Below are 11,413 nucleotides of genomic sequence, written 5' to 3'. Positions count from 1 at the left end.
AGATTGAATTCTTCATCGAAATACGGAGCAGGGATGCTGGGACACGATGTGAGAAGAGATTTGTTCACCCGTCGGGCTCCCTACTCTGGATAAAGTAGGGGAAGTGGTCCCACCCACTTAATGTTTTTGTTTGTTTGTTTTTAAATATCGTACGCGCAAACCAAATAGAGCCCTCTCCTATCTTGGCTCATAATATGACATCTGGAGCCAAGTCCCACTGTCCAGACTGCTTGACCACTTGCCATGGAGCCATTTATAAGCCCGTTCCTCTAGTAAGAAGTTGCTTTAACTGTCATGGCTTCTTGTCTTCATACAGGACAGTCAACTGGCTATACCCACAATGCCTGGGGGAGGCCTGAGAGGTGACCCAGGAGTCCCGGCCTCTGCTACAGAGCTGGTTCTGGCTGGCAGCTTGTGCTGGCACTCCTACCACGGCTGGCCTCCCCACTGCGCCCCGACTTCTCCACTCCTTCCTGTTCGTGGCAGGAAAGCACCTCCACAGATTTCTGTCCCCAAATTTCTTTGCTATGTTTTCCATGGAAGAAGATGAGATTGTTGCATAAACACTATTTCTGGAACTCGGTTTTCGCAAGAGGTACATCTCGGGCCCGTAAGGATGGTGTTTCTGTTATCACCTGTAGGGAACTTCAGTGGGAAAAGGGTGACAGCCTTTCCCCATTGGACAGCCATTCCTTATCTAAACTTATTAAGTGGTGAGCAGCACTGTCCCCTGTAGACTTTTCCCAACCCCATGGGTGCCAAAGCAAACATGTGGAGTCCGGCCACCTTGCTGTAGTAATACAAGTGTAAGGTGGTGTGAGTAGAGAAAATAGATCTGGAAAACAGTACTATCTGTATCTGCTTTCAGGACGCCTCCCTCAGCTGACACAGAAACGGAAGCCCAGGCCTGTCCAGGGCCATTCCCCAACCAGGGAGTCACCCCCCAAACAAACTGAGGACTCCCGAGAATGTGCCCTCTTAAACAAGAATGCTGAATTCAAATCTGTGTGACTCCTGATGAATTTGCATTGAAAATTTTATTTTCTGGGATAAAACCCCTTCAGCCCATTTAATTCACTAATCAATTTCTATTATATAGAATAGTTAAATCATTTTTATTTTTCTAAAGTTAATGAAACATTTTCCATTCTAATTTCTCAAAAGTTAATTTTCATCAGGACAAATTCTTTCCCTTTTAAAATTTATTGTGAAGAGCTGATTAATCAATTAGCTTTTGTCCTCATCAAATTCTCTTGATTATAGCATCTGCCTCTCCAGACTTTTCTTTTATAGCCGGACCCAAACTTTCCTTTTGTTTTTCTCCCCCTTCCCCTTTGGCCAAGTTCAATGGCTCAGGCTTAAAGTTGGCTGATCTGAGTTTTACCAACAATATAGTTTTTAAAATCAGTTTCTACTAGTGACAAAGTTTGTCATGTACAATTCTAGCCATTGTCTGGATAGGTTATGTATGTTATTTCTTCCTGTCCTTTTCATCATGAAGGGGATGAAATAGGTCATCTAGCTTTTTTTTGGTTTAGAATTTTCTGTACAGTCATCTCTTCATGCAGGAATAAAATAATAAAATTATACATGAAACAGGTGTTGTAAATAAAGTAGATGTTTCCAAAGTGAATATTTATGTATTTATGTTTTAAAGACTTATGTATTTATGTATTTGTGTGAGAAAGAGAGCATCCATGCAGAGCAGGGGAAGAGAGAGAATCCCAAGCAGACTCACCCTGAGCGTGGAGCCCGACGCGGGACTCGATCTCACGAGATCATGACCTGAGCAGTCAGCCAGTTAACTGACGGAGCCACGCAGGTGCCCTCCAAAGCTGAATTTTAGAGAAGGACGCTATGCAAGTATAGATCCATTACCTTTGTCCCTGGTAACCTGGATTAACAGAATAGATCAAGGTTCAGCGAGCCTTTTGTGGGAAGGGAAGGGTAACAAATATTTTAGGATCATTTCTTCTCTCAACTCTGCTGTTGTAGCCTGAAAGCAGCCATGGACTGTATGGGAGTTACCGAGTATGACTGTGTTCAATTAAAGCTGTATTGTATATAGATGAATATATAATGTATATTTATATATACTTATATACATAAATATATACTATTTATTGAGATAAATATATGATATTGATATAAATATATATTTATCTACATATCCACAGATTTTATTGAAGTATAATTAAGACACAATGTTATGTCAGTTTCCAGTGCACAACATACTGATTTAACACTTCTGTCCACTATTCAGGGCGCCCCACAGTAAGCACAGCCACCACTGGTCCCCGTACGAGGTTGCCACGATATTACAGATGGTATCCCCTCTGCTGTACTGTTCATCTCCGTGACTTACTTAATTTATGACTGGAAGATCGTACCTCTTAGCCTCCTTGATCTTCTCCCATTTTCCACTGCTCCCTCCCCTCTGGCAGCCACCAGTTTGTTCTCTGTATTTAAGAGCCTGTTGGTTTTTTTTCCCCCCACATTCCGCACACGAGACATATAGTCTCACACGCACATATAGTATCTGTCTTTCCCCGACTTACTTCACTTAGCATAACACCCTCTAGGTCCATCCATGTTGGCTCAAATGGCACGATCTCATTCCTGTTTGTGACTGCGGAATATTGCACTGGGTGTATGTACACCACGTCTTTATCCATTCATCTATCAATGAACACTCGAGTCGCTTCTGTATCTCAGCTGTTGGAAATAATGTTGCAGGAAACATAGGGATGCATATATCTTTTTGAAAGAGTGTTTTCCTTCTCTTTGGGTAAATGCCGGGCAGTGGAATCGCTGTGTCATATGGTAGCTGTAATTTTTGAGGCATGTCCCTGCTCCTTTCCACAGTGATCGCATGAGTTGACGTTCCTACCAGCAGTGCACGAGGCTTCCCTTTTCTCCACATCCTGGCTAGCACCTGTTACTGTCTTTTTGATTCTAGCCATTCTGACTGCTGTGGGGTGATACCTCGTCATTCTCCAATAAAACTTTATTTATAGAGTTGTGGTCCAGATTTGGCCCGTGTGCCATAGCTTGCCAATCCCTGGAATGGATGAATGTTATTCTATTGTTTGTTTACTTGCCTGGGTTGACTGCAGACGACTCTGGTTAGAGAGTTCCTGGAACGCACATTAGAAGTGCGTTCTAATTAGAAGTGCGTTTCTAATTCTAATTAGAAGTGCATTTCTCTTCGCCCAGTCTCTCGGGATCTCAGGATCACAGTTGTTCTTCAAAATCCTGTAAAGCTGCCGTGTGTGTGTTATACCCTGCTTTCTTAAGGAGCTCTTCAACCTACAGACTTAAATCGAGAACCATAAAATGTCCTGGGGAGGGATAAAGGGAAGGTAATCATAGCCCCATCGTACTGAAAACGAAGGCAGAACGATCTTCTTAACCTTCATCACAGGGTTAATTATGGATGTAGCATATTATATGATAAAACCAAAATGCATTGCAAAGCAAGGCATGACTCTAACGTTATTATTCATGAAACTCATCTGGGCAGAGCAGATTAAGTTCTGAATTTAACTGGAAAATTGTTACAATTTATACTTAGATCACTCCCTTAAATATAGAAACAATGACACTTCTGAGTATAGTATTAGATACAGAATTGTCTTGTCACCATGTTGGATACCGGCAGCAAATTTAACACTGTGTGTCAACTGCACTTAAATAAAGAAGAAAAGAAGAAGAAAAGCAAAAAATTCAATTAAACAAATGTAAAAGGGAGACCCATTACACACAGGCTAAAGCTTGAAGGGAAATTTAGTGTACTCAATGGAATCAAATTTTAAAAAAATATTTTATTTATTTATTTTTGGGGGAGGTGGGCAGAGGAAGAGGAAGAAAGAGTCCAGGGCAGATTCCTGGCTGAGTGCAGAGCCCGATACCACCCTGAGCCGAAACCAAGGATTGGATGATTGACTGTGCCACCCACACACTCCAGAACTGGATTTTTGAGGAATGCTCTCTTGCCCTCTCCGTGGGAATAAAGGTTATGTTTTCGGGGATATTTTCACCTGCACACAACTGTCCCCAAATGCTACCGTTTGCACTCAAACAAGCAGACATCCAGAGACAGGCAATTGTTGGCACCAGCTGGGAAGCTCGATGTACCAATCAAAACTCAGGTTTTCCCTCTCGTTCCACTGTATCATTCTTAATTTGTTGGCCTTTGATCCTTATGGGTTTTGTCTCGTGGTTGCAAGATGGCTGCCCTGTCTCCAGGTAGTATGTAATGTTTGAGGGAATAGATTCTGAGTCACTAACTCTGCTAATACAAGGAAAGCAACAAGACTCCCAGAGGCCCTCAAATTTCTGTTTATGTCTCGCTGGCCTGAACCATCTCCCTTGCCCATTAGTGGTTATAGGGGAGCTGGGGAAAGTGAATAGTTACTTTTCCCAAGTTCTGCGTGGATGTGGATGAAGGAGAAAGGTGAAGGGGAGAGGAGAGGTTGGCATCCAACAGCATCTGGGATTAACTTTATTGTCCATTTTCACAATCCCCTGGAACTGATTCACTATTTGTATCACCTAATATCAAAATTGATGGAAACAAATAATCTACTTCTTATTTATACAACTGTAGTGCGTGACCAAGAAGAGTCATCCGTTTGGCTCTGTGTTCTGAAATATGCTCTGGTCACAAGAATTTCCCCGAACAGTGTCATCTGGAATCCCCATCCCCTCCAGCCCTTGGTCTCCTGCATCTAAATCAGCACCCATGTCCTCACCAGGCAACATCTGTATGCAGAGGTCTGCAGGGCCCCGCCCAGCCCAGGGCATCGTGCGACGTCCGGGAAGGCTCCCAGGGGGAGCAGATCCCTCCTGCTGAGAAGCGGGTGCTAGCGCTAGTTCGTCTTATTTAGCAGGAGTCTAAAGCCCTTAAGAGCTGAGAACACGCCTTTGTATTTGAGGACTCTATTGGAAGGAGATGGATTTCTCCCTAATGAGTTCATTTTACCAACGGAGAGAGCCCCAAGAGCTGTTCCAGTTTCTCTGGCTCAGATGAGCAGGGATGAGGACTCAGAAGTGGGGGAACGTGTCCTCGTCACAAAAAGAAGAACTTGGCGGCAGGACAGAGAGCATCTCCCTGCTGTCTGGTTCCAGGAAATGATGTATCCTGTACTCATGTGTCCTGGACCAGGCATGTTTGGGAGACAACAGCTCTGATCTGGGAAGAAGTAAGTCCCCCGTGAAATAATGAGGTTTGTCCTAGAAGTAGAAATAGAAACCCAGTTCCTGTGTTTATGCCTCTTTCTTTGCTTGGTTCATTCTACCAGCCTCAGAGTCTGATGGCATCATGTACATTGGTAAAACATCGGCTAGTTTCCCAGTTTGGCTTTGTTTTGCTTTAGAGCAGGAGTTTGTGTGTGTTTGTCCTGTGGCTGGCGGGCTGGCTGGTCAAGAGGTGGGAAAGCGGGAGTTTGAATTCAGACCGACCCTCATCTCCATGACGGCAGCATGGACTTGACCTCCAGTAGTGCCAAATGGAGGCTTGGCATCACTGTGGCCCAACACTGCCTCCGACCCATAGCTGGGTTCATGGACCCCATTCTGAGGGATGGCTTACTCAAGCTCCATAGCCAATATGTGCTGTTCATTCCACAGTCTGCATTTAGCCACAGATAAAACATCCCGGACTTCCACTTAGGGAGCAGACACAAGAGATGGTACATATTAGAAAGAAAATTGTCCTAATTCTATATCGGGTCAAAAGTCAGTGGCCTGTTTGAGTGGCTGCTGCTTCTGGGAATAATTTAGAGTCTTGATCAAATGCTCTAGCAATTTTCTGATTTATTTTAATGAGCTTAAAAGCCTGGCATCGAAAATCCACCCAGCTGATAGTCAGCCTTGGGAGCTGATTAATGGCCTTGAACCAGTCTCGCAAGAAGTCGAAGCTGACATCCTTTACTGTGTCCCACTTAATGATGATTGCCTCCTTACTTTTTCCCCAGTAACGTGTCATTACCAAGAGAGAAATGTCTGTTTAGAGGCCCCTCTCCACTTTGTAACAAGTTTGAAATGAACTTTGACATGTGTTGTAATCCCTGAGAAGCTGCTTTCAAATATACTAAAGGCTGTAATTGTGTGACAGGGACACTCAAGCCTGAAAAAATGAGAGAAGTGGGGGAAATCACTCAAGGACACTCAAGGGCATGTTTTTCAGATGCTCACAGATGGGGGCACAGGTTGCCTGGGTCTAGGGGAGGAGGGGAACGCCCAGAGGAGGGACACATTGGATGTTCCTTTGACGCCGAGCCACCACTAAGCTGTTTGGGGCCACAGACAATTAGCCTTTGGGAAGAACTTGTCTATATGAGCAAAATAATTATAAAATTATGTGACAGAATTCACAGGTTCATGTGAGATACAGTGATTCTTTTATTTTATTTTATTTTATTTGAATTTATTTTTTATTTTTAGCATAACATTATTCATTATTTTTGCACCACACCCAGTGCTCCATGCAATCCGTGCCCTCTATAATACCCACCACCTGGTACCCCGACCTCCCACGCCCCCGCCCCTTCAAAACCCTCAGATTGTTTTTCAGAGTCCATAGTCTCTCATGATTCACCTCCCCTTCCAATTTATCCCAACTCCCTTCTCCTCTCTAACTCCCCATGTCCTCCATGCTATTTGTTATGCTCCACAAATAAGTGAAACCATATGATAATTGACTCTCTCTGCTTGACTTATTTCACTCAGCATAATCTCTTCCAGTCCCGTCCATGTTGCTACAAAAGTTGGGTATTCGTCCTTTCTGATGGAGGCACAATACTCATAGTGTATATGGACCACATCTTCCTTATCCATTCGTCCGTTGAAGGGCATCTTGGTTCTTTCCACAGTTTGGCGACCGTGGCCATTGCTGCTATAAACATTGGGGTACAGATGGCCCTTCTTTTCACGACATCTGTATCTTTGGGGTAAATACCCAGGAATGCAATTGCAAGGTCATAGGGAAGTTCTATTTTTAATTTCTTGAGGAATCTCCACACTGTTCTCCAAAGAGGCTGCACCAACTTGCATTCCCACCAACAGTGGAAGAGGGTTCCCCTTTCTCCGCATCCTCTCCAATACATGTTGTTTCCTGTCTTGTTAATTTTGGCCATTCTAACTGGTGTAAGGTGATATCTCAATGTGGTTTTAATTTGAATCTCCCTGATGGCTAATGATGATGAACATTTTTTCATGTGTTTGATAGCCATTTGTATGTCTTCATTGGAGAAGTGTCTGTCCATATCTTCTGCCCTTTTTTTGATATGATTGTCTGTTTTGTGTGTGTTGAGTTTGAGGAGTTCATTATAGATCCTGGATATCAACCTTTTGTCTGTACTGTCATTTGCAAATATCTTCTCCCATTCCGTGGGTTGCCTCTTTGTTTTCTTGACTGTTTCCTTGGCTGTGCAGAAGTTTTTGATTTTGATGAAGTCCCAAAAGTTCATCTTCGCTTTTGTTCCCTTTGCCTTTGGAGACATAGACAATGATTCTTTTAAAATGAAGATTTAGAACAGTGGTCAGAGAAGGGAATTAAGTCCCTACTGTCTAACCAGTGAATGTCAAGATTCTTTCTGTTCTTTATTATCAAATGTGTCATTCCTGGATAATTTCCTATCTGGTGGCTCCTCCAGCCTGTTTGTATCAAGACAGTACAGACCTTCCTGTCTCAGCAGTTTCCTGACACTCCCGAAGCTGTGCCCTCCGTCATGCCATCTGGGAATGCTGGCTTCTGACAACTTAGCAAGTTGCCCTGTCCTTTGTTGACGATGACCACAAATGCAAGTCTTACCTACAGGGTAGTCTGAAATAGAATTCTTCTTCTGGTCATGTTAAACCTACTGCTTGGATTTTTTTTTTTGTAGCATTAACATAATAACATGTGTTATGATTGTACCTTCCCCTGAACTCCATAGGGCATGTGGGCAGGGTGCATTCCTGGAGCATAATCCCTTCCATTGTCCACCTGCCTTTGGCACCCAACAGGAGCAGGGAGGGTAGGTGATGAGCGACAGTCTGGGGAAAACGGGGGGGGGGGTCTCATTGTCCCAAGGAATGTATGTCTCCTATCTAGCATTGCAGAAGCCCACCCCAGAAAGCACGATGTCATTGCATTGATTTGAGGCAAGAGAGGGCATCTATCAGAAGGACCAGTTAGTGAATGGGCATCGATTTTGAAAGTCCTTGGAAGGGAGAGGACCACTCCTGGAGGACTGGCTGACACAGAGCCTATGGAAGGTATGGGGTGAGCATTCTGAGGACCAGAGGCAAGGGATCCATAGGAAGAAAGATGCGTGCTGTCATTGGTACCCTGAGGCTGTATAGAGCAGAAAAGTTACATGGGACACCGGTGATTGAGACAGATGTATGGCTCAAGCCCAAGGCTTTGACAGTGGCTCTTTGTAGTTCAGAGCTCCGAAGTCCCAAAAGAAGACATCAGTACCATCCTAACAGCTCAATCTTATGTGATCCTGCTAATTATTATCAGTGAAACAAATGTTGTGCCAGCCAGCAAGAGTGATCTGATGAGGAGACAGCCCTCCTAAACCGAGGATGCTCCAGAAGCAAGAGGCCTAGAGCTACTCAGATATCTGGTCACCCCTAATGCAACATGGGGAATGCATAGAAGGTGAGGGAATGTCTTCATGGGGAGAAACAGGAATCAGAGACCACACAGGTCATGGTCCTGCCCCCAACCTGTCCCTGACACCAGAGAACTTAAACCATTGAAAAGAAGGTGTTCTAGGGTATAGTTTGTCTCCTTCCAGTTCTGTGGTCCCAGGATTCAACCCTTCATGCCTTGGTTTACCCACTGTGTTGGGCCATTTTGAGGCAATACAGTAAAATCTAGTTTTGTACATATCCTCGGGTTCAGGATCCCTCCCTCAAGCTTTACTAGTTTAAGAAATATGTGTACGGTATGGTTTGTCTAGACAGCAGATGTCCTTCTGTCCCTTAATACTGTCATTTCTGTGAAATAGTTGCTGTCCTTTGGACAGCTGGGCTAAGACACATGATCAGACATTGAACCTCCAATTCTTGACCCGTAGAACGTTTTCAATAAATAGTTTTCGGACAAATGCCTGAATGTGGTAGGAAAAGAACAGGTGTAGGTGTCAGACAGACCTGGATTCACCACATTCTTTCTGGGTGATGTTTAGCGAACCTCTGAGCCTCTTGGGGGCCTCAGTTTTCTCTCCCTGGGTGGCAGTGGGTGCGTGAAAGTGTGCACTCCAGACATCGAAGAACGTGGACGCACCAGGCATGGAGCCCCACCTTGGAAGGAAAACCACAGGTGTCACTTAGGCTAAGTCAGCAAACCAAGATTTAATATTCAAGTTAACTGAAGTTTGGATCCCCCAAGAACATGACCTTTCAGCAGACAACATGGAATTTTCTGGTCGATACCAGAAAATTTACTGAGAGAGCACTTCCGCTCCCTCTGGGAGGCCAACATTGCCTAAATAACGCACTCGTAGCTCTTGCTAATAAATTCCTCCATTCATTGTTTTCATGCCCTCTGTCTGCCTTCAAAAAGCTTTCTTTTGGTTTGCTCAGTGGAGCTCCCCTCTACTTGCTGCCTGATTCATGAATCATTGAATAAAGCCCATCGTATCTTTGCATTTGCTTGGTAGAATTCTGATTTTTAACAAGCTGCTCAACAAACGTGAATTCTTTCTTCCTTCTACCCAGGAGTTGAGAATACGGCGTTTTTTGCTCCTGCACCCATTCATTACAATGGTTGTTAAAAGAGGAGTCCACAGTTCAATCTTCCATTGGCTTCTCAATCTCAGCCCGACCCCTTCCTTGTCCTTCCCCGAGGCTGTTTTCCAACTCCCTAGGGACTCCTACCCTCCTCCTCATGGTCTTTGATGAGCAATAAAGGGTTGGTGTCAATCAAGATTGCTCTGGGTGCAGACATCTCCACTCCGGTGACTTGAAGCCATTCTGACATTCTGCCCCAAAAGCCCTCCTTCCGGCCCGGACTCCTCACCTCTCAGAATCTCCTCCTGGCTTCTGGAACACAACCCCTGTGTGTCACAGCCAACCCCCCCACCCCGCCCATCCCCAGCCTGCGCTGACTCCTTTCCCATCCCATCCCTCAGCTCCCTAGGTTTCCCTCTTCTCCCCTCTCCTCACATCTAAGACTTCTCGGGGTAGGGGGGAGGGGTGGGGAACATCTCCACCCACAGGCCTTGAACTCCACCATGATGCATCAGGGCCCTGCACCCAGCTGAGATCTCCCTGCTGAGGGCGGGAATTGCCTCCCCGAGTATTTCCCACTGGGATCCAATAGGCGCTCAAAACAAACCCATCTGAGATTAAACTCCTCCTGTGACTTCCCCAAAGCTCTAGTGCTTCCTCAGTCCCTCTTTCGATTATTGGTTCCAGCATTCTCTCTCTCTGAGCCATAGCTTGGAAATCTGATGCCTGTCACAGTTAGAGGACATTTGTAAAAGCAGAAATCAGGCTTCATAACATTCTCCCACTTCCATCCCTCCCTCCCATGGCACTGACTTTGACCTCTGAGCTGGTGTTCAGGCTCTAGCCAGCGTCCTTTCTTTCCACATCACTCGGTCCCACACCCCAGATCTGGGGTGGCCAAGTGGTTTTCATCTCGTACGTCGGCTCAGATCCTGGAGAGTTTGGCCTAAAGCCCTGTGTCCAGGGGACACTCAGGAAAGATGGGGCGCCCTCCCCGCCCATGGGGGCAGGCACAGGGAACAGTGGCCATTTACTGTTATCCCTGCTCTTCCTCGTAGCACCTTTAGGGGTGCTGGTGTCCCCTGAAAACCTCCGTGCTTTCCCGCCCCTCTGGTACTATCCTGGAGGTCTCTAAAGATCCCTTCCTCAGTATCCAAACCCAGCTTGTTTATCCTTCAGGCTTGGACTGAAATGACATTGCTTCCTGAAACCTTCCCCAGCTTAACAATTGTTCCTTCCCAGGATCTGAAAGCATCTTGTCGGTGCCCGTCTGTCTGTACGACTGTTGGCGTCTAGCAGTCTCCCCAGCGAAATCACGACATCACGTCTCTGGAAGGTGCTTCTGCTCGGTTGTGCGTCTCTCCCCATGCCCGCCAGAGGGCGTCTCAGGGAGCAGGTGCCTAAAGGTGGTTTGGATGATCATTGAGCAGCTCAAGGCCGTGGGGTCAGAAATCGCCCACCCCCTACCTCCCTGGCCACCCTCCACGGCTCCTTCCTCTGGCCACTGGGGACTCAAGCACATTCTTGGGGACTCTCAGAAGCGCACCTCAAGAGGGCTCTATCAGAAGGCCTGGGTGGCTGTCACACCTCAGGCTAGAGACCCATCACACACCAACACACACCTACATGGGATCCCCGTGTGCATCCCCGCGGCCCCAGGGGAGGTGAGCTGGGGTAAATGTGT

This window comes from Mustela nivalis (assembly GCF_964662115.1).
Source record: "Mustela nivalis genome assembly, chromosome: 2".
NCBI lineage: Eukaryota > Metazoa > Chordata > Mammalia > Carnivora > Mustelidae > Mustela > Mustela nivalis.
This window is presented reverse-complemented; position numbering follows the sequence as displayed.